This window comes from Triticum aestivum, chromosome 2A (genome assembly GCF_018294505.1).
Source record: "Triticum aestivum cultivar Chinese Spring chromosome 2A, IWGSC CS RefSeq v2.1, whole genome shotgun sequence".
Classification (NCBI taxonomy): Eukaryota; Viridiplantae; Streptophyta; class Magnoliopsida; order Poales; family Poaceae; genus Triticum; species Triticum aestivum.
Window position 1 is genome coordinate 331,442,589 of NC_057797.1, and position 25,018 is coordinate 331,467,606.

General features: G+C 44.5%; 1 pseudogene across 1 annotated transcript in view; it reads left to right on the forward strand.

Moving 5' to 3' along the window:
* Nucleotides 1-1,041: 1,041 nt before the first annotated feature.
* Nucleotides 1,042-25,018, forward strand: part of LOC123188623 (uncharacterized) — a 30,595-nt pseudogene continuing 6,618 nt past the window's right edge. The window contains exons 1-3 of the transcript XR_006494970.1: nucleotides 1,042-1,299; nucleotides 3,392-3,487; nucleotides 3,586-3,636. The product of XR_006494970.1 is annotated as an uncharacterized protein (transcript). The remainder of the gene's footprint in view (nucleotides 1,300-3,391; nucleotides 3,488-3,585; nucleotides 3,637-25,018) is intronic.

Here is a 25,018-nt window from a genome sequence, read left to right on the forward strand (position 1 = left end):
AACCGACGGGCCAGGTCGGTTGCGCAGCGGAGATGAGGCGGATCGTGGCGGCGAGCGGGTGATCAAGTCGATCGTGCACAAGGTAGGAGATGGCGTGGGACGTCGTGCGAACGAGCTTGTCAGCACCGGCACCCGGGCTGCCAAAGCGACATCGGCGCCCGGACAGCGAGGCTCGAGCGACCAACGGAGCAGCGGCCTCCGAGTTGAGGCAGCCGACGAGCCTGACGCAGTCTTCCCGACGCAGCCGAGGACGAGGTCGGCGAGGTAGACCGCCGGGCCGCCGTGCAGACGCGACGGAAGCGGGTGATGTGGATCGATGGGCGGGCCGGCGTGTGAGCGACGGCTATGATTGGCCGTCGCATAGCTCGAGGCCGCCGGGTCGGGGCGATGCAGGTGTCCCGGTCGGAGTAGGGCGGTGACGTCCGGCGCAGGGCTACGGGCGGACCGACGGCTGGCCCAGACGGGCCGTCTCGGCGTGCATGGCCGCCGGGTCGAAGGAGAGGCCGGCTGGTCGCGCCGGGGTCGGAGTAGAGACGCTCGGAGTCAACGGCGGCGGTGGACGACGCAAACCGATCAAGAATAGATCGGAAAACAAAAAGAAACCACGTGATCAAGATAACCGGCGGGAGAGAAACCCCGAAGCAATACTCGGAGAAAAGACTCTCTAGGGCAGCCGGCCAACATGACCGCGGACGAAATAGTTCATTGTATTGCTTGAGCCTCGTGGACATATATATAGGAATACAATCATCTACTTGAAGTACAAGACAAGACAGAACAAATCCTAGTCTATCTCGTCTTTCTTAATAAACATTATACTCAACACAAACTAAGATCTAAGATTAATATTAAATACTGCAAAAACTGAATACATAATGGAGAACAACCATCAATTAACCACACATCGAGGCATCACCTGTTGGCCACCCCTTCCCGGAGAATGGAGTTTGCCGCCTGCACAGCCTTGCCCAAGTTTTCACCAATGTCCTCTAGTGCGAGACAGGAGGCATTCACCACGACCATGGGGACCAACCTAGTAGGATGCACAAGTGCAGTTCAGAGGAGAACTTGCTCGGCAACCAGGCGAGGCCCAACCGTGGTGGCATGAAACAACAACAAGTGGATCTAAATCTTTCCTCGATCTGGTGCAATAAGAAGGCAAGAAGAGCGCCGGGGAAGAAGGAGATGCCCCCATCCTACAGCCCTCGGTCCTGCACCACGATGGCATCGTATGGTACTGGCCAGCCAAGGCACGTGATATCCATCTCTCCTTTTTTGTTTGTTCTTGGTGGAGTGCAGGTGAGTGATGGGGAGGACAAACTATAGATGAGATCCATCTCCCTTCTTCGTCTATCTTTGGCTGCCAAGCTTTTAGAGTGGATCGCCGATTGAGAGGAGCTCGCAGGAGGAGATTAAAAGTTGAGGAAACTACCGGAGAACTAAAGAGCCGAAATAAACTGGTGTGGAGGGGAAGGGGAGAGAACATCCGTTACAGATTAGGAGAGGAGTCCAAGCAAAAAAGTTCGGGAGAGGAGTAGTCCGACCTATGCGCTGGTAACTGAACGGAAGACTTGGGCATATTGTTTCATGTTTTTTCTTTGATGAGGTGGCAGATTTGCTTAGGTGGATGGTTGCATGTTGATTGGTGATGTGGATAGGTTGCATGTCAAGAGAATTAGCCTGCTAATTCTCTTGACATGCAACTTGTTTATGTGATCAAGCAAAATCCTCCTCTGGATGGAGTGGATACCCTGATTTGGGGCTTAGAATCCAATGGGACTTTCTCGGTTAAATCCTTTTATAAACAAATCAATTTTAGTGGGATAGTTCCTGCTATTAGTGATAAAATGTGGAAAATTTTATGTCCGCAGAGCATCCATATTTTCCTATGGTTATGTGTTCACAATAAGATACTTACTAGAGATAACCTTGCGAAAAGGAGGGGAGTTGAAGACCCTTCCTGTTTATTTTGCTCTGACTTTGAAACTGTTCAACACCTGTTGTTTGGCTGTGTGGTGGCCCAACAAGTTTGGGAATTTGTTGCAGAAGCTTTTGATATCGACAGAATATCTTGTTTTGGAAGTATTGTGTCCTTCTGGCATATGCATAAGGAAAATGCTGTTTTGAATATGGTGACAACTGCTGCCTTGTGGAGCCTGTGGAGACTAAGAAATGAGTTTTGCTTTCAGGGGTGCAAATGGAGAAGTGTGAAATGCATTCTTGCAAAACTAAGCTGCTTTTTACACCAATGGAAAGTTCTCTGCGACGATGGGCAGGCAACTCTACTGCTACGATGCATCCTTCTGCTGGACAAACGGCGTGGGGAACTCCTCCGGATCGCATGGAGATGATGCTGGGAGAGACCAACTGAAAAACTGGGCGCTGGAGATGATGGATCATTCCTGAAGATCTGCCTTTTTCGTTCTCCTTCGTTTCTCATTTCTGCTGGTGCTCTGTAATAAGTAAAAGTCTTCATTTATGCTCCTAGCCTTAAAGTTGCTATGTTGGCTGTAGGCTTTTGTCGTTGATTTAGCTGCTCTGTAGTAGTCGAATGCTATTATGTAAAACTGGTGTCTGGTGTTGTCTGCTTCATTCTATAAAAATGGGGCAGGGGGGGCAACCCCCTTTCTTTCAAAAAAACTATTTAGGTATTATAGATTTATTACAGACGATATAAACTCAATTCATAATAGATAAGTTTGGGTTGATTTAATATGATCGTTCTTCCAACGTCATAATCTCATTGTTGTTTTAGGACTATCGTTTACACTTAATGATATCCTAAGATCCGAAAAACGTGATCACCAACAACACTTGAGCTAGTCATAGAGGCAAAACTATGAACCTTTTATGCTACCATTTATCATTCCACACGTACATATGTATTTTCCACTGAATCGCGTATTCAAGATCATAGCATATGTAGAATAGAATATAAACACTTTAATTATGAAATCAAAATATAATAATAGAATATTATTACCTCTAGGGCATATGTCCAACAGAGAGCTGTGTTTTTTCTCCTGGAGCAGCAACCCCTTAGGACAGCGGATCTAATGATCAGACACACATAAATCGGAAAAAATAAACAGCCAGAAATGCTAAGCACGTGAGAGGACTGGGATTCGGTGCAGTTTTACTGTCCTATGTGTGGGTGAAAATGAGGTGTTTTTGTTGATAACCTAATAAATTTAGGTATAGTATACATCTCGCACGAGGACAATTAGGGATCTCAAGCCTCCCGTCGGGGCCACCCAGATCGGCTTCGTCTTCTATGGCCTTAAGGCCATGAAGGTGCGGTGGATCTCAGCCTTTGCCAAAAGGAGGGCTCCGACTCTGTTTTTTGATGTGTTTATTATGTTCGTTTAGTGTTTGTGTCCTGCTCAGAAAGACGAGACAGCGGCGGCTCCCTGAAGTTGGAATAAAGTTCTCTGTGCCTAGCCCCTATTCTGGTGGTGCGTCTAGCGCTATCGAAGAGCGTGCAGAGGTATGTCTCCGGCGGATCTCGCGTGATTCGGTCGGCGTTTGTCTTCGGTGGATCCACTTGGATCCGGTCTTTGTTCATCTGTGTTCGTGTGCCTTCAGATTGGATCCTTCCAATCTACGCTTCTCTTCATTGACGGCAGTTGTGTTCTGGTGCGCTAGTCCTATTGGGCACTAGCACGACGACTTTCTGACGGTCCACTACAACAAGGTTTGTTCGGCTCCGATGAGAGAGGGGCAATGACAGCAGCGCGTCTTCGGCTCGCTCTAGTGATTGTAGCCGTCATTAGGTGGTCTACAGAACTGAATGTAATTTTTTACTTTTAGTGTTCTTTGTGCTGCTTTGATACATAATGAATAGATCGGAAGTTTTTTTCCATAAAGTTAACATAAACTTAGGTATAGTAGTAACCTTTTTTATAATGTAGGTGATTTGTTTTTTAACCGTGTGTGATTTATTCTGGAAGCACGGAAGCGCTGAAGATGCTGCTCACCCGCATCCCCACGGACGTCGGCTTCCTCATGGTCCAGAAGCGTCCCCACGCTACTAGAAGCCGAATCAAAGGATTAGCCCGCCCGAACCAGGCCGTAGATATATGGCGACTAATAGGCGTTGGTGCGCTGGCCTAACTTTCGGCCGGTCAGCGCCTGAGCGTCCGATCTGGATGTCTACAGCTGTTGATTTCTTCTTCCTCCCAAAAATGATTCCGATTTGCACGCGCACAACACGCCCACACACCTAGTGCACATCATGGTAGCCGCCCCTCCCCCCCGGCGTTCTCCATGGCCGCCGTCGTCACCGTCAAACGTAGCTCGTTGCCCCTCGCCGTCCCCGTCGTCGCACGACCTCCTAATCTCGCAGTCGTTTCCAGCGACACCCACTGCCAGATGCAACTCCACCGAAGCCTAATGCAGCTTGCCGCCAAGCCGGTTCCAGCAACCAATCGAAGCATGGCGGCGCCCACCGCCTGGCTCGCCGCCACCGTCGATTTTGCAACACTGTTTTCCAGCCAAAAAAATTCTGAGCAACCAGAGAAACCAAAAAAGCCAGTTGAAGCAAAAAATTAGATGGTTCCAGCAAACAAAACTGCCGGTTCCAGCAAATACCATAGATTGTCGTCGTGGAGTCGTAGCAAAATTTCTGGCCGGTCGTAGCAAAAACAAAAGCCGGTTCCAGCTTCCGGCAATTATGGTTGCAACACCTGCCATGGATAGTTACTGCTAGTTCCAGCATCTCCTTCTACTGGTTCCAGCACCGTTGCATCCCCCTGTTGTCGTTGTAGCTCACAAGCGCTGTGATTGCAGCTCTTTTGCTTGCTGGTTGTACCTCTGCCAGTGGATAGTTCCAGCTTTTTCTTTGCCCGATTGCAGCTATGGCGCCCGGTTGTAGCTTTCTGATGGTTGATTCCAGCATCGCCGGCGGCGGGTTGCAACACCTCGCGGTGCCGGTTTCAGCTCCGGGTCAGGCGGTAGGCAGCGCATCACCGGTGTCCGGAATGGAGTGGAGCTCGTCGGGCTAGGAAGAAGAGTGAGAGAGGTTGGGATGTGGGATGTGGAGGTCGTCGGGCTAGAGGAGGTCACCGGCGTTGTCGGACTCCATGGTAGCGGTGCGCTTCAGCGATTGGAAGAAGGGGACCAGGAAGAGTGAGTGGATAAGATCCTCTGAGGGGGTGAAGAGATAAGGAGAGGAGGGGAGGCGCGGTGCATGGTCCCAGCTCCACGTATCAAGTCCGAGACGTACGATTTGTTGTGATTGAACGCACATGGCGCGACCAGCCCAATGCTCGGCTGGCGCGTCGCACAAAAACGTTTCCCTAAATATATAGGTATAGTACTAGGAAAGTTGCCCGTGCGTTGCAACGAGATACACCCAAAAAAAATAATGAAATGATTATGTATGTTTTTAATTCCTCACCATGTCCTGGTTGATACCCATCCTGCTCTGCATCATGACGTTTCATGCGCCATTGCCATTGTCAGTTTAGCTTATTCGCAAGTACAGCAACATGCTTCCCAAATTCGTGTCATCCTTAATCAAATTATTGCATGTGCAGGCAGCCTGCCGGATGGAACACAACCGTACTGAGTGCAAATTGATTACATCAGAGACAAAGGTCGTATTGTCTTTCTACCCAAAAATGTACTACTTTGAATCCAGAAAAACAATAGCATATAATCAATACTGATACATTGTGATTACCAGTTAACATCCAGCAACCTCTGTTTCCATACCTATATATCAAGCCCTGCAAAAAGAACAACCAGTCATAATACAAGATGTAGGTATTTCAAGAAATAAATGTCACATTTGCAGCTCCAAATGCTTCTTATCGTTGGGCTCGAATCTCTGACAATTTGATAACCCTTATATAATCTAATTTCAGATCAAATGAGTACATTGGTCAAACCTTGATGTTGTGTAATCAGAACCTTATGCCCATAGCAGATAGCCAGTCGCAGGTTAAGAGAAGTGGTATGATGTAGTCATCCAGTGCACCGGCGCAAGGAGGATGCTCTTTGCCTCCAGATGGGAATTACTGCTCGCTCCAAATAAACATTTTTTTACTGGTACCAAAACAGAAACATGGTGTATGCATGTATGCAATCTGAAGAACACAATCCAAAGAAAAGTATGTTTTATTTCAGAATCAAATACATTAGCTACATGTACACACTGTACACATTAGGTTTCAGTGACTACATAGCTCGCACTAAAAATCCTTAATGCGTAAAAATATGACCAGAATCCATATCCACATAAAACAACAAAGAAACCATTCTGATGCATTAAGTCAAAATTTTCTAAGGGGCAACAATCTAAACTCAGAAAAGTAACATAGATTGATCATGCTGGACAAACTGTTGGTCCGAATTAACCAATGAGCAAGGACGTAGACAATAGAAAGGGGACTATGAGCCTAAGGCATCTCGATATAGAAAATCTCTTACTTGCCAGAGCTCATGGTCATTTTCTCTATTTTAAGCTTCAGGTCACCTTCTGACTGGCAAATTGTAGATGGCGGGGTTGCATAAGACATTAGCTCGTCAACAATGAAGCAACTTCAGAAGGTGACATCTGAAAACATTAGTGGTGATGCTGAAAATAGGTTCAGTCAGAGTATCATGGACAGATTATCGTTCCCTGGGCAACTGAACTCCTAGCATAGCCTATTTACATTGCGGCACATTTATCTCTCAACAAATCAAAAAATTGCTATATCTGTTACATCGTGGAAGGAAACATGAGGGACCGAGGGAGGTGACAAGGCCATTGGGACAGTTGGTCCAGGGCCATCGACTGGTGCAGAGAGGTAGTGTAAGTCCCATACCTCGAGGACGAAGACCTGGAGTAACGTGCTTGTGGAGCTCGAGCTGAGAGCAGCATAAGGCCTAGTTGGTACTCCCTTCGTTTCTAAATATAAGACTTTTAGAGATTTCAATAGAGGCTACATACGGATGTATTTAGACATATATTTAAGAACCGAGGGGGTACTGGCTAGGAAGGGGAAGCAAGCCAAATTCAGGATTGCCGAGACTGCGAACAGAGAAATTACGTGGTGGAATTGGAAGGAGAGGGGAGGGAGGAGAAGTAGTGTACCAGAGGTTGTGGATGGAGGAGGGCGCAGGAAAGGATGAAATCGAAGATGCGGGATGACCTTCAGCCAGTTCCAGCAGTTGCAGGGCATGCGAGCTCCCTGTGGTAGGAGTCCATGTCTTCCGCGCCGGCGATGAGTTATCAGACGTGGGCAAGGTGGGCGTTTGCGTGCCAAACCAACCAGCGCAACCGCCCAAGGAGAGGTGCTCCATGCGCACAAGACCAGCGCTCTCGCACCGTCGCGCCCCTGCCGCACCCTTCCTTCTTCCCACGTCCTTCTTTTCCCTACCTCTTCTCCTCCAGCCCGTGCGTTGCAACGGGCTATACATATTATATTGGTTTAACAATCATGCATTCAACATATACTCAACACTAATATGTCCAACATATACAATTAGGATCATCATGCACAATTGCACATGACAGATTGGAAAAACATCCCAAAGTGATGGTCCCATGATGAGGACATCAATACAATTGTTACACCCACAGCCCCTGCTGCTATAAATACTGGACCAATTACTAGAGCTCGCGCACGCCAACTAAATTACCAGGTACTTTCGTTTCTTGGTAATGATTCTAATGTTCATGAGAATATGATGCTGCCTAAATTGGATACATTTGTTTTGCTTACAAATGAAGGGCCTAGCTTGGAGAAGGATGAACATTGGATTAAGAACAAGCATGGAGATGATGGCATGCGCAAGGGGATAAAGAACGGAGTTACAAGTGATGATTTCAGGACTTTGAAGCCACCATAATGGGTGCATGAAGCCTTTGATGAAAACATCAATACAATTGTTACACCCACAGCCCCTGCTGCTATAAATACTGGACCAATTACTAGAGCTCGTGCACGCCAACTAAATTACCAGGTACTTTCGTTTCTTGGTAATGATTCTAATGTTCATGAGAATATGATGCTGCCTAAATTGGATACATTTGTTTTGCTTACAAATGAAGGGCCTAGCTTGGAGAAGGATGAACATTGGATTAAGAACATGCATGGAGATGATGGCATGCGCAAGGGGAACAAGAACGGAGTTACAAGTGATGATTTCAGGACTTTGAAGCCACCATAATGGGTGCATGAAGCCTTGGACGAAATATACAAGATGCCACTTCATAAATTTCGTCCCGAGGCTATTATAGGTGCTGCGTCACCTTATTATTGGGCCAGGCCCATGTAATTTCGAAATACATAAGTATAGGCTATTTTTAGAGTCCGTATGTGTGGGGAAACAAGAGATAGGGTTGATTTCGGACCCCTCCACCAAGGGTCACGAAATTCCCCCCTCTTCCTCCATATATACAGCCCTTAGGGCATCGTTTAGACTTTGGGTTTTGTTTAGATTAAAAGTTCGCCATAGCTGCAACTTCGCGTACTTCGTTTGTGTTCAACGACCAGACAAAGGCGTCACAGAACCCCACCTTGATCAATAAAGCTTTCATCTTATATTCGCAATATCCAGATTGGAATCTCAGTTTCTTGCTTGTTCTTCGTTTGCTCGCAGGAAACAGACCCTCGTGGTCAGGTTGATCGTGCTCCGGTGTGGTCAATAACCTCTCGGAGTTGGTTTAGCGATTGCTAAGGCGTGACGTCCTCGCACGTTCGTAGTCGGATCGTCAAAGTCGACTGCCACCAAAGCGATATCCATCATCTCATCGAAAGACGGGACACCTTTGCCTCTATCAAGTGGTATCAGATTTCCAGGTTGCTCGGTGAGATTTTACAGTTTTTCGTAGTTTAGATCGAGTCTGTTCTTCATACCTACAGTCCACGAAAAAGCCACAAAAAAAATTTAGGGTTAGTTCATCATATCCGAACCAATCTGAGCCTTTGCATAATCTTTTTAGGGTTTTGCTTTGTTGAATTTGCGGTTGCATCGTCGTGTCTAGTTGCTGGTCTTAGAGTCTAGTCTTTTAGAGTTTCGAGTTCTGGTCATAAGTTGTCACGCCGCCGCCGCACCATCATCATCGCCCCTGCCATCTACCACCGCCGCTTATCCACCACCGCTTCGAATCCGTATCCATATACCACCACCGCTGTCATATACCACCACCGCTGCCATCTACTACCATATATCCACCACCAATCCGAGTTCTTGTCATATTAGGTTTGTTTTCGAGATCCATCTAGATTCCGATTCGTGTTTCCTTGCTGGAGTCTGGAAACCACCCTCCGTTTAGGCCCAAAATTTTTCGAAAACGCACTTGTCGAAAAAATTTCTGGCTATCCTATTTTTAGGTGTTTCTAAGCGTATTGAGACAGTCGCCGTTGTAGAAAGTTTTTTTTGACCCGTTTCCAGTTTTTGGGTCCGGGCAGTCAAAAAAAAAATTTGTCAACAAAAATTTCGTGCCCATCCTGTCAGTTTGACCTGGGAAGAGTTTTGAGACACTCGCCATTATAGTGATTTTTCGCAAAAAAAAAACAAAAAAAGCAGCGCAAAAAAAACAGCGCAAAAAAAAAGAGTGAAATAAAAAAAATCCAGAGTGTGCTTTTCCCTTGTTTCCTTGTTTACGTGCCGCGCCGTGATTTTGTTGGTGTTCTGGGTTCGCGTCTCTAGCACAGTCTAGCCTAGGACCAGCACAGTACCGTCGTTGAGCATTTATTCAACTTTGCATCTCTGAATTGATTATTGCTGACCCTTTTTGCTACCATATTATAAGCCTTCCCAGCTCCACATACATCTACGTCGTGCGTTTGACTCTCCCTCGTAATCGCTCTATCCAAGCTTTGAGAGTTTTTGACTACAACGGTTGCCGATCACCGCCTGCTGCTGGGTAAGAACTGGTAAGAATTTGAGATTTGCTTGACGGATTTGTGACGCCCACCACCACCTCTTGTTAGTAGTCTGTAGGATCATATTCTTGTGTGTTTCTATTGCTGCTAACCATGCCAGGATCACAAGCCGACGAGACTGACTGGGAGAACTTGACGAACAAGGAGCTTCATGATACGTTTCAGCAAATGATGAGTGTACAGGTGCAAGATGTGATAAACAGATTTGAAGAGGCCATGGAGAAGATAGATGGCATGGAGAAGACGTTTGAAACAAAGCTCGATAACAAGTTTGCTGAATTGCTTTCGCGTTTTCCACCACCACCACCGGCTGCTCCTGCTGCACCTCTGCAACAACAGCAACAACACCGACTACCTCCCCGTCGGGAAACAGCCCTCCGCCGAGCGAGCCGTGTCCCTCTTCAGTCGGGCCAAACTGCTGGTGCTGCTGTTGATACTTCTGTGGCTCCTGCTGCTGATGCGGAGGAGGATGATTATGTGGGAGATTACGAGGATGAGGTTGCTCAAAATCAGAACTACGTGCAACCACCCGCACCACAACCACCAGGTCGTCCACATGCAATTAATCACAATGGTAGGGCTTTCCCTCAGGTACGAGATCATGACCATCTTCCTAAACTGAAATTGAATATTCCACCTTTTCGAGGGTAGATATGTTCCTGATATATATCTTACTTGGGAGTTAGAAACTGAACAACGATTTACATGTTTACAATATCCCGAGGAGAGACGGGTTGCCACTGCTGTTTGTGCTTTCACTAGTTTTGCATGTGTATGGTGGTCTGAACATTGTAGATTATATCCTATTCCAACTACTTGGGCTGCTTTGAAAACTGCTATGCGTACTCGTTGGGTTCCACCATATTATCAACATGAATTGCTTCAGAGATTACAGCGCTTAAGACAAGGAAAAAATTCAGTAGAAGAATATTATCAGGAATTACAAACTGGCATGATTATATGTGGTATTGTTGAGGACAATGAAGCTATGCTTGCACGTTTTCTGGGTGGATTAAATAGAGAGATTCAGACCATTCTAGACTATAAGGAGTATACTAATATCACTCACTTATTCCATCTTGCTTGTAAAGCTGAACGTGAAGTGCAGGATCGACAAGCATTGGCGCGAACTAACTTTTCTGCAGGCCGACCTTCATCATGGACACCGCGTGCATCTTCTACTTCAACTGCACCAGCACCTCAATCACGTGCCTCCTCCAGTCGTGATACAAGAAAACAGGCACAACCACCATTATCTGCCAAGAGCGCACCTGCTGGGCCTGCACAGAGTTCTTCTTCTTCCATGGCATCAACAGGGCACACAAGTGATATTATTTCTCGTCGTTGTAAGGGAGGAGGTCATTATGCGCGAGAATGCAAATCTCCGCGTGTGATGATTGCTACCGCGGATGGTGGATATGAGTCCGCTAGTGACTATGATGAGGAGACTTTGGCTCTTATTACACGTGAAGAACATGGTGGAGATGATTCTGATCATGAGACGCAATACATGGCTCCTGAAGACGCTGACAGGTATGAATGTTTAGTTGCTCAACGTGTTTTGAGTGTGCAGGTCACACAAGTTGAGCAAAATCAGAGGCACAATTTGTTCCATACCAAGGGAGTTGTGAAAGAACGTTCTGTGCGCGTCATCATAGATGGAGGGAGCTGCAACAACTTGGCTAGCATGGAGATGGTGGAGAAGCTTTCTCTCAACACAAGACCACATCCACATCCTTACTACATCCAATGGTTCAACAACAGCGGCAAGGTTAAGGTAACACGTACTGTTCGTGTGCATTTTAGTATCTCTACATATGCTGATTATGTTGATTGTGATGTGGTACCTATGCAAGCATGTTCCTTATTACTTGGTAGACCATGGCAATTTGATAAAAATTCTGTACACCATGGTAGAAACAATCAATATACTCTTGTTCATAGGGATAAAAATATTACTTTGCTTCCTTTGACTCCTGATTCCATTTTGAAAGACGATATTAATAGAGCTAATAAAGCAAAATAGGAGACGAATAAGAGTGAAAATCAGATTGTGGCAAAAGAATTTGAGCAACAAATGAAGCCTAATAATAAACCATCTAGTGTTGCTTCTGAAATTAAATTGAAAAGTGCATGTTTATTTGCCACCAAATCTGATATTGATGAGCTAGATTTCAGCAAATCTGTTTGCTATGCTTTTGTGTGCAAAGAGGCATTATTTTCATTCGAGGACGTGCCTTCCTCTCCGCCTCCTGCTGTCACTAACATTTTGCAGGAGTTCGCTGACGTCTTTCCACAAGACGTGCCACCGGGATTACCGCCTATTCGAGGGATTGAGCATCAGATTGACTTAATTCCCGGTGCTTCACTGCCAAACCATGCACCATACCGTACCAATCCAGAGGAGACGAAGGAGATTATGCATCAAGTACAAGAGCTTCTCGACAAAGGTTATATACGCGAATCCCTTAGTCCTTGTGTTGTTCCTATTATTCTAGTGCCGAAAAAGGATGGTACATCACGTATGTGTGTTGATTGTAGAGGCATTAATAATATTACTATTCGTTATCGTCATCCTATTCCTAGGCTAGATGATATGCTTGATGAATTGAGTGGCTCTACAATATTCTCCAAAGTTGATTTGCGTAGTGGATACCATCAAATTCGTATGAAATTGGGAGATGAATGGAAAACAGCATTCAAAACTAAGTTTGGATTATATGAGTGGTTAGTCATGCCTTTTGGGTTAACTAATGCACCTAGTACTTTCATGAGATTAATGAACGAAGTTTTACGTGCTTTCATTGGACAATTTGTGGTAGTTTACTTTGATGACATATTGATTTATAGCAGATCTTTGAAAGAACATTTGGAACATTTACGTGTTGTTTTTATTGCTCTACGTGATGCATGTTTGTTTGGTAACCTTGGGAAGTGCACCTTTTGCACCGACCGAGTATCTTTTCTTGGCTATGTTGTTACTCCATAGGGAATTGAAGTTGATAAAGTCAAGATTGAAGCTATTGAGAGTTGGCCGCAACCCAAAACGGTCACATAAGTGAGGAGTTTTCTTGGCCTCGCTGGATTCTATAGGCGTTTTGTGAGAGATTTCAGCACCATTGCTGCACCTCTCAATGAGCTTACAAAGAAAGATGTGCCTTTTCTTTGGGGTACCGCACAGGAAGAAGCCTTCTCGGTATTGAAAGATAAGTTGACACATGCTCCTTTACTCCAACTTCCTGATTTTAATAAGACTTTTGAGCTTGAATGTGATGCCAGTGGAATTGGATTAGGCGGTGTGTTATTACAAGATGGCAAACCTGTTGCATACTTTTCTGAAAAATTGAGTGGGCCTAGTCTGAATTATTCTACTTATGATAAAGAATTATATGCTCTTGTTCGGACTTTAGAAACATGGCAACATGATATATGGCCCAAAGAATTTGTTATACATTCTGATCATGAATCTTTGAAACATATTAAAAGTCAAGCTAAACTGGATTGTAGACATGCTAAATGGGTTGAATTCATTGAGACTTTTCCTTATGTCATTAAACACAAGAAGGGAAAAGAAAATGTTATTGCTGATGCATTGTCTCGCCGCTATACTATGCTTTCACAACTTGACTTCAAAATATTTGGTTTGGAGACCATCAAAGATCAATATGTGCATGATGCTGATTTTAAAGATGTAATGCAGAATTGTAAAGAAGGAAGAATGTGGAACAAGTTCGTCGTTAACGATGGATTTGTGTTTCGTGCTAACAAGCTATGCATTCCAGCTAGCTCCGTTCGTCTTTTGTTGTTGCAGGAGGCGCATGGAGGAGGATTAATGGGACACTTTGGCGTGAAGAAGACGGAGGACGTACTTGCTACACATTTCTTTTGGCCAAAGATGAGACGGGATGTTGAGCGTTTTATTGCTCGCTGCACTACATGTCAAAAAGCTAAGTCACGACTCAATCCTCATGGTTTATATATGCCTTTGCCTGTACCTAGTGTTCCTTGGGAGGATATATCTATGGACTTTGTTTTAGGTTTACCTCAAACAAAGAAGGGGAGGGATAGCATATTTGTTGTCGTGGATAGATTCTCGAAAATGGCACATTTTATACCATGTCATAAAAGCGATGATGCTGTTAATGTTGCTGATTTGTTCTTTCGTGAAATTATTCGCTTGCATGGTGTGCCAAATACTATTGTTTCAGATCGTGATACTAAATTTCTTAGCCACTTTTGGAGATGTTTATGGGCTAAGTTGGGGACTAAACTGCTTTTTAGGACTACTTGTCACCCCCAAACTGATGGACAAACTGAAGTAGTCAATAGAACGTTGTCTACTATGCTTAGGGCTGTTTTGAAGAATAATAAGAAAATGTGGGAGGAATGCTTGCCTCATATTGAATTTGCTTATAATCGTTCATTGCATTCTACTACTAAGATGTGCCCTTTTGAAGTTGTGTATGGTTTCCTACCTCGTGCACCTATTGATTTGTTGCCTCTTCCATCTTCGGAGAAGGTTAATTTTGATGCTAAACAACGTGCTGAATTGATTTTAAAAATGCATGAGTTAACTAAGGAAAACATTGAGCGTATGAATGCTAAATATAAACTTGCTGGAGATAAGGGTAGAAAACATGTTGTGTTTGCACCTAGAGATCTTGTTTGGTTACATTTGCGTAAGGATAGATTTCCGGATTTGCGCAAATCAAAGTTAATGCCACGTGTTGATGGTCCCTTTAAGGTGTTAGAGAAAATAAATGATAATGCATATAAACTTGAGCTGCCTGCAGATTTTGGGGTTAGTCCCACTTTTAACATTGCAGATTTGAAGCCTTATTTGGGTGAGGAAGATGAACTTCCGTCGAGGACGACTTTATTTCAAGAAGGGGAGGATGATGAGGACATCAATACAATTGTTACACCCACAGCCCCTGCTGCTATAAATACTGGACCAATTACTAGAGCTCGTGCACGCCAACTAAATTACCAGGTACTTTCGTTTCTTGGTAATGATTCTAATGTTCATGAGAATATGATGCTGCCTAAATTGGATACATTTGTTTTGCTTACAAATGAAGGGCCTAGCTTGGAGAAGGATGAACATTGGATTAAGAACAAGCATGGAGATGATGGCATGCGCAAGGGGAACAAGAATGGAGTTACAAGTGATGATTTCAGGACTTTGAAGCCACCATAATGGGTGCATGAAGCCTTGGACGAAATATACAAGATGCCACTTCATAAATTTCGTCCCGAGGCTATTATAGGTGCTGCGTCACCTTATTATTGGACCAGGCCCATGTAATTTCGAAATACATAAGTATAGGCTATTTTTAGAGTCCGTATGTGTGGGGAAACAAGAGATAGGGTTGATTTCGGACCCCTCCACCAAGGGTCACGAAATTCCCCCCTCTTCATCCATATATACAGCCCTTAGGGCATCGTTTAGACTTTGGGTTTTGTTTAGATTAAAAGTTCGTCATAGCTGCAACTTCGCGTACTTCGTTTGTGTTCAACGACCAGACAAAGGCGTCACAGAAACCCACCTTGATCAATAAAGCTTTCATCTTATATTCGCAATATCCAGATTGCAATCTCAGTTTCTTGCTTGTTCTTCGTTTGCTCGCAGGAAACAAACCCTCGTGGTCAGGTTGATCGTGCTCCGGCGTGGTCAATTACCTCTCGGAGTGATGAGGACATCAATACCATTGTTACACCCACAGCCCCTACTGCTACATATACGGGACCAATTACTAGAGCTCGCGCACGCCAATTAAATTATCAGGTACTTTCACTTCTTGGTAATGATTCTAATGTTCATGAGAATATGATGCTGCCTAAATTGGATACATTTGTTTTGCTTACAAATGAAGGGCCTAGCTTGGAGAAGGATGAACATTGGAGCAAGAACAAGCATGGAGATGATGCCATGCGCAAGGGGAACAAGAATGGAGTTACAAGTGATGATTTCAGGACTTTGAAGCCACCAAATGGGTGCATGAAGCCTTGGACGAAATATACAAGATGCCACATCATAAATTTCGTCCCGAGGCTATTATAGGTGCTGCATCACCTTTTTATTGGGCCAGGCCCATGTAATTTCGAAATACATAAGTATAGGCTATTTTTCGAGTCCGTATGTGTGGGGAAACAAGAGATAGGGTTGATTTCGGACCCCTCCATCAAGGGCCACGAAATTCCCCCTCTCTTCCTCCATATATACAGCCCTTAGGGCACCGTTTAGACTTTGGGTTTTGTTTAGATTAAAAGTTCGCCATAGCTGCAACTTCGCGTACTTCCTTTGTGTTCAACAACCAGACAAAGGCGTCACAGAACCCCACCTTGATCAATAAAGCTTTCATCTTATATTCGCAATATCTAGATTGCAATCTCAGTTTCTTGCTTGTCCCACGAAAAAGCCAAAAAAAATTAGGGTTAGTTCATCCCATCCGAACCAATCTGGGCCTTGCATAATCTTTTCTGTATTTGCTTTGTTGAATTTGCGGTTGCATCGTCGTGTCCAGTTGCTGGTCTTAGCGTCTAGTCTTTTAGAGTTTCGAGTTCTGTTCACAGGTTGTCACGTCGCCGCTGCCATATATCACCACCGCATCATCATCGTCGCTGTTGCCATATACCACCACCACATATTCACCGCCAATCCGAATCCATATACGCCACCACATATCCGCCGCCATCACGCCAATCCGAGTTCACCTGCAACATATATCCGCCACTTGTCCGTGTTCCACCAGATTCATCTCCGCCACCAGTCCGAGTTCCACCAGATTCATCTCCGCCACCAGTCCTAGTCCGAGTCCAGTAATTGTTGCATTGTTCTCGATTTCCAGATCACGCGACACTCCTAGTCGTGACAGAGAAGGACTCCCCAACTTCCGAGCCATCCACAGAAGAAAAATAGTTCCAATTTCAAAAAAAAATACTAAGTCTGGAAAATTCTGGCTAGGCAGTTTTTAGACCATTTGTAGACTTTTTCGAAAAAAATTGTTGCAGAGCAAAAAAAAAGAGGAAAAAAAGTGCAAAAAAAAAGAAAGAGAAAAAAAAATTAGAGTGTGCTCCTCCCTTGTTTACGTGCCGCGCCGTGATTTTGTTGGTGTTCTAGGCTCGCGTCTCTAGCACAGTCTAGCCTAGGACCAGCACAATATCGTCGTTCAGCGTTTATTCAACTTTGCATCTCTGAATTGATTATTGCTGACCCTTTTTGCTACCATATTATAAGCCTTCCCAGCTCCACATACATCTACGTCGTGCGTTTGACTCTCCCTGGTAATCGCTCTATCCAAGCTTTGAGAGTTTTGACTACAACGGTTGCCGATCACCGCCTGTTGCTGGGTAAGAACTGGTAAGAATTTGAGTTTTGCTTGACGGATTTGTGACACCCACCACCACCACTTGTTCGTAGTCTGTAGGATCATATTCTTGTGTGTTTCTATTGCTGCTAACCATGCCAGGATCACAAGCCGACGAGATTGACTGGGAGAATTTATCAAACAAGGAGCTTCATGATAAGTTTTAGCAAATGATGACTGAACAGGTGCAAGATGTGCTGAACAATTTTGAAGAGGCCATGGAGAAGATCACTGGCCTTGAGAAGACGTTCGAAACAAAGCTCGATAACAAGTTTAATGAATTGCTCGCGCGTCTTCCACCACCACCACCCGCTGCACCTAACGCACCTCTCCAACAACAACAACAACGACTACCTCCATGTCGCGAAACGGACCTCCGCCGAGCAAGCCGTGTTCCTCTTGCGTTTGGCCAAACTGTTGGTGCTGCTGTTGATACTTCTGTGGCTCCTGCTGCTGATGCGGAGGAGGATGATTATGTGGGAGATTATGTGATGAGGACATCAATACAATTGTTACACCCACAGCCCCTGCTGCTATACATACAGGACCAATTACTAGAGCTCGCGCACGCCAACTAAATTACCAGGTACTTTCGTTTCTTGGTAATGATCCTAATGTTCATGAGAATATGATGCTGCCTAAATTGGATACATTTGTTTTGCTTACAAATGAAGGGCCTAGCTTGGAGAAGGATGAACATTGGATTAAGAACAAGCATGGAGATGATGGCATGCGCAAGGGGGACAAGAACGGAGTTACAAGTGATGATTTCAGGACTTTGAAGCCACCATAATGGGTGCATGAAGCCTTGGACGAAATATACAAGATGCCACTTCATAAATTTCGTCCCGAGGCTATTATAGGTGCTACATCACCTTATTATTGGGCCAGGCCCATGTAATTTCGAAATACATAAGTATAGGCTATTTTTAGAGTCCGTATGTGTGGGGAAACAAGAGATAGGGTTGATTTCGGACCCCTCCACCAAGGGTCACGAAATTCCCCCCTCTTCCTCCACATATACAGCCCTTAGGGTATCGTTTAGACTTTGTGTTTTGTTTAGATTAAAAGTTCGCCATAGCTGCAACTTCGCGTACTTCGTTTGTGTTCAACGACCAGACAAAGGCGTCACAGAACCCCACCTTGATCAATAAAGCTTTCATCTTATATTCGCAATATCCAGATTGCAATCTCAGTTTCTTGCTTGTTCTTCGTTTGCTCGCAGGAAACAGACCCTCGTGGTCAGGTTGATCGTGCTCCGGCGTGGTCAATAACCTCTCGGAGTTGGTTTAGCGATTGCTAAGGCGCGACGTCCTCGCACGTTCGTAGTCGGATCGTCAAAGTCGACTACCACCAAAGCGATATCCATCATCTCATCGAAAGACGGGACACCTTTGCCTCTATCATCCCACCTATACCAAAATAGAAACTAATTTAATCAAGTTTGTCCAGGCCCTCGCAATACTCCTCATGTGGGTCAAAAATTGAAGAAAATCTAGCAAGCAAAATCATTGAGTTTACATAATAAATCCAGTGCCAACAACTTGTGATGAGTACGGGCAGCTACGCCTCTGATGACCACAGCAGACGGCACCTTCGATGTTAACGAGCCAGGGACAGATGGAACAGGACACACCATCATGTTCTACTAATTCAATGTTGAATCTATTTATTTCTGTTTCTTTAAAAAATGATTGTGCATATGTCAACCAGCTATGTAACCATATCGCCTTATTAGGACCAAATAGAGTTCAAGTTCGAACTACCAAGATACATGTTCCTAAGTTTACCTGAATTCAAAACATGTTCTAAGATTGGTATGATAGGTATGACCAATTATGCATGTTTTTAAGACAATACTATATGGTATATGCCACTATATTAGTTACCGGAAAAAGATTGCACCTTGGATTTGGTTTGCCAACTGCTGCTCTGAGATAGATGGCTACACCAGCAAGCGATATGATTGTTATGGAGCAGTTGAGGCAAAAATCAATGTACAACGGCTCCACGAAAATAAAAAGGGATTGGACCATTTGCATTGTGATTCATTTTGGTGAATTTTGCACCTAAGAGCTCCAAATCAAACAATATTGGAGATAGTCTTAGAATATGTGCGCCGATATTCTCTTGCTTACCTGAGACGAGGAAATGATACTTAATTCTTTTTCTTTTAGAAAACAAGGGAGGCTCTCCTCGGCTCCATTGCAAGACAATGGAACCTTACATAGTTCAGTCTTATACAAATTCTGGACCAGCAAGATGGATGATTGGATGCCCTAGATGATAGAGGCTAAGGTGTCCCGATGTTTCGATGAGATGGTGGCTATCGTTTTCTATGAGAGTCGACCTTGACGATCCGACTACGAACGTGCGAGACGTCGCGCCTTAGCAATCGCTAAACCAACTTCCGAGGGTTATTGACCACGCCGGAGCACGATCAACCTGACCACGAGGGTCTGTTTTCCTGCGAGCAAACGAAAAACAAGTAAGAAACTGAGATTGCAATCGGGATATTGCGAATATAAGATGAAAGCTTTATTGATCAAGGTGGGGTTCTGTGACGTCTTGGTCTGGTCGTTGGACACAAACGAAGTACGCGAAGTTGCAGCTATGGCGAACTTTTAATCTAAACAAAACCCAAAGTCTAAACGACGCCCTAAGGGCTGTATATATGGAGGAAGAGGGGGGAATTTCGTGGCCCTTGAGGGTGGGGTCCAAAACCAACCCTAACTCTTGTTTCCCCACACATACGGACTCTAAAAATAGCCTATACTTAAGTATTTCGAAATTACATGGGCCTGGCCCATTAATAAGGTGACGCAGCACCTAGAATAGCCTACGGACGAATATTATGAAGTGGCATCTTGTATATTTCGTCCAAGGCTTCATGCACTCCTTATGGCAGCTTCAAAGTCCTGAAATCATCACTTGTAACTCCGTTCTTGATCCCCTTGCGCATGCCATCAACTCCATGCGTGTTCTTGCTCCAATGTTCATCCTTCTCCAAGCTAGGCCCTTCATTTGTAAGCAAAACAAATGTATCCAATTTAGGCAGCATCATAATCTCATGAACATTAGAATCATTACCAAGAAACGAAAGTACCTGATAATTTAATTGGCGTGCGCGAGCTCTAGTAATTGGTCCAGTATATGTAACAGTAGGGGCTGTGGGTGTAACAATGGTATTGATGTCCTCATCACTAGATGGACATGAAGTGACTACTCCTAGGAAGAGCCCGGCTGCCCAAGACACTGCAGACACATTTCAATCTTCAGAACATCAATCTAAACTGTGTATAGAAGAACAAGATAAGCTGCACAATATGAGCAGCAGATAAAACCAGTAGCAAATGTAATTCAGTCATAATGCCAGAAGATTACCTGATGCCAATATAACACAAGATTACCTGATGCAAGGTAATTCAGTCGTAATGTCATTCAGTCTGACTATACAATCCTTTTGGTATCTAAAACTACATTAACTCAGATTAAATGAATCAGATTGCACTCACATAGTTCAAAAAGCATAAAGCATCCACCTACCACTCAATTCGCCTTCCCTCCATCGCAGTAGTGCAAGAACATTGTCCCATCCTTCTCCATACTTCCACCTCCATTGCCCGCTCTTGCTGTAGACAATCTTCCCCCATCCCCACGGAGGGCACCTCTCCTACGTTTGATGAGGACATCAATACCATTGTTACACCCACAGCCCCTACTGCTACATATACGGGACCAATTACTAGAGCTCGCGCACGCCAATTAAATTATCAGGTACTTTCGTTTCTTGGTAATGATTCTAATGTTCATGAGAATATGATGCTGCTTAAATTGGATACATTTGTTTTGCTTACAAATGAAGGGCCTAGCTTGGAGAAGGATGAACATTGGAGCAAGAACAAGCATGGAGATGATGCCATGCGCAAGGGGAACAAGAACGGAGTTACAAGTGATGATTTCAGGACTTTGAAGCCACCATAATGGGTGCATGAAGCCTTGGACGAAATATACAAGATGCCACTTCATAAATTTCGTCCCGAGGCTATTATAGGTGCTGCGTCACCTTTTTATTGGGCCAGGCCCATGTAATTTCGAAATACATAAGTATAGGCTATTTTTAGAGTCCGTATGTGTGGGGAAACAAGAGATAGGGTTGATTTCGGACCCCTCCACCAAGGGCCACGAAATTCCCCTCTCTTCCTCCATATATACAGCCCTTAGGGCACCGTTTAGACTTTGGGTTTTGTTTAGATTAAAAGTTCGCCATAGCTGCAACTTCGCGTACTTCGTTTGTGTTCAACGACCAGACAAAGGCGTCACAGAACCCCACCTTGATCAATAAAGCTTTCATCTTATATTCGCAATATCCAGATTGCAATCTCAGTTTCTTGCTTGTTCTTCGTTTGCTCGCAGGAAACAGACCCTCGTGGTCAGGTTGATCGTGCTCCGGCGTGGTCAATAACCTCTCGGAGTTGGTTTAGCGATTGCTAAGGCGCGACGTCCTCGCACGTTCGTAGTCGGATCGTCAAAGTCGACTTCCACCAAAGCGATATCCATCATCTCATCGAAAGACGGGACACCTTTGCCTCTATCAAGTGGTATCAGATTTCCAGGTTGCTCGGTGAGATTTTACAGTTTTTCGTAGTTTAGATCGAGTCTGTTCTTCATACCTACAGTCCACGAAAAAGCCATAAAAAAATTAGGGTTAGTTCATCATATCCGAACCAATCTGAGCCTTTGCATAATCTTTTTAGGGTTTTGCTTTGTTGAATTTGCGGTTGCATCGTCGTGTCTAGTTGCTGGTCTTAGAGTTAGTCTTTTAGAGTTTCGAGTTCTGGTCATAAGTTGTCACGCCGCCACCGCACCATCATCATCGCCCCTGTCACCTACCACCACCGCTCCGAATCTGTATCCATATACCACCACCAATCCGTATCCATATAGCACCACCGATCCATATCCATATATTACCACCGCTGCCATATACCACCATCGCTGCCATATACCACCACCATATATCCACCACCAATCCGAGTTCCTTGCTTATTAGGTTTGTTTTCGGGATCCATCTAGTTTCCGATTCGTGTTTCCTTGCCGGAGTAGGTTTCGAAAAAAAAAGAGTCCGGAAACCACCCTCCGTTTAGGCCCAAAATTTTCCGAAAACGCACTTGTCGAAAAAATTTCTGTCTATCCTATTTTTAGGTGTTTCTAAGCGTATTGAGACAGTCGCCGTTATAGAAAGTTTTTTTTGACCCGTTTCTAGTTTTTGGGTCCGGGCAGTCGAAAAAAAAATTGGTCAAAAAAAAAATTTCGTGCCCATCCTGTCAGTTTGACCTGGGAAAAGTTTTGAGACACTCGCCACTACAGTGATTTTTCGCAAAAAAAAAGAGCAGCGCAAAAAAAAAGAGCGAATTTTTTTCCAGAGTGGGCTTTTCCCTTGTTTACGTGCAGCGCCGTGATTTTGTTAGTGTTCTAGGCTCGCGTCTCTAGCACGGTCTAGCCTAGGACCAGCACAGTACCGTCGTTGAGCGTTTATTCAACTTTGCATCTCTGAATTGATTATTGCTGACCCTTTTTGCTACCATATTATAAGCCTTCCCAGCTCCACATACATCTACGTCGTGCGTTTGACTCTCCCTGGTAATCGCTCTATCCAAGCTTTGAGAGTTTTTGACTACAACGGTTGCCGATCACCGCCTGCTGCTGGGTAAGAACTGGTAAGAATTTGAGATTTGCTTGACGGATTTGTGACACCCACCACCACCTCTTGTTAGTAGTCTGTAGGATCATATTCTTGTGTGTTTCTATTGCTGCTAACCATGCCAGGATCACAAGCCGACGAGACTGACTGGGAGAACATGACGAATAAGGATTTGCATGATAAATTTCAGCAAATGATGAGTGGACAGGTGCAAGATGTGCTAAACAGATTTGAAGAGGCCATGGAGAAGATAGATGGCATGGAGAAGACGTTCGAAACAAAGCTCGATAACAAGTTTAATGAATTGCTCGCGCGTCTTCCACCACCACCACCCGCTGCACCTAACGCACCTCTCCAACAACAACAACAACGACTACCTCCACGTCGCGAAACAGATCTCCGCCGAGCGAGCCGTGTTCCTCTTGCGTTTGGCCAAACTGTTGGTGCTGCTGTTGATACTTCTGTGGCTCCTGCTGCTGATGCGGAGGAGGATGATTATGTGGGAGATTATGAGGATGAGGTCGATCAAAATCAGCACTACGTGCAGCCACCTGCACCACCACCAGCAGGTCGACCTCAGGTATATATTCGTAATGGTAGGCCTGCACCACCACCTCAGGTACGAGATGATGTCCATATTCCTAAACTGAAATTGAATATTCCACCATTTGAGGGTAGATATGTTCCTGATATATATCTTACTTGGGAGTTAGAAACTGAACAACGTTTTACATGTTTACAATATCCCGAGGAGAGACGGGTTGCTGCTGCTGTTTGTGCTTTCACTAGTTTTGCATGTGTATGGTGGTCTGAACATTGTAGATTATATCCTATTCCCGCTACTTGGGCTGCTTTGAAAACTGCTATGCGTACTCGTTGGGTTCCACCATATTATCAACGTGAATTGCTTCAAAAATTACAGCGCTTAAGACAAGGAAAAAATTCTGTAGAAGAATATTATCAGGAATTACAAACTGGCATGATTAGATGTGGTATTGTTGAGGAGAATGAAGCTATGCTTGCACGTTTTCTGGGTGGATTAAATAGAGAGATTCAGACCATTCTAGACTATAAGGAGTATACTAATATCACTCGTTTATTCCATCTTGCTTGTAAAGCTGAACGTGAAGTGCAGGATCGACAAGCATTGGCGCGAACTAACTTTTCTGCAGGCCGACCTTCATCATGGACACCGCGTGCATCTTCTACTTCAACTGCACCAGCACCTCAATTAGGTGCCTCCTCCAGTCGTGATACAAGAAAACAGGCACAACCACCATTATCTGCCAAGAGCGCACCTGCTGGGCCTGCACGGAGTTCTTCTTCTTCCATGGCATCAACAGGGCACACAAGTGATATTATTTGTCGTCGTTGTAAGGGAGGAGGTCATTATGCGAGAGAATGCAAATCTCCGCGTGTGATGATTGCTACCGCGGATGGTGGATATGAGTCCGCTAGTGACTATGATGAGGAGACTTTGGCTCTTATTACACGTGAAGAACATGGTGGAGATGATTCTGATCATGAGACGCAATACATGGCTCCTGAAGACGCTGACAGGTATGAATGTTTAGTTGCTCAACGTGTTTTGAGTGTGCAGGTCACACAAGCTGAGCAAAATCAGAGGCACAATTTGTTCCATACCAAGGGAGTTGTGAAGGAACGTTCTGTGCGCGTCATCATAGACGGAGGTAGCTGCAACAACTTGGCTAGCATGGAGATGGTGGAGAAGCTTTCTCTCACCACAAGACCACATCCACATCCTTACTACATCCAATGGTTCAACAACAGCGGCAAGGTTAAGGTAACACGTACTGTTCGTGTGCATTTTAGTATCTCTACATATGCTGATTATGTTGATTGTGATGTGGTACCTATGCAAGCATGTTCCTTATTACTTGGTAGACCATGGCAATTTGATAAAAATGTTGTACACCATGGTAGAAACAATCATTATACTCTTGTTCATAAGGATAAAAATATTACTTTGCTTCCTATGACTCCTGATTCTATTTTGAAAGATGATATTAATAGAGCTAATAAAGCAAAACAGGAGAAGAATA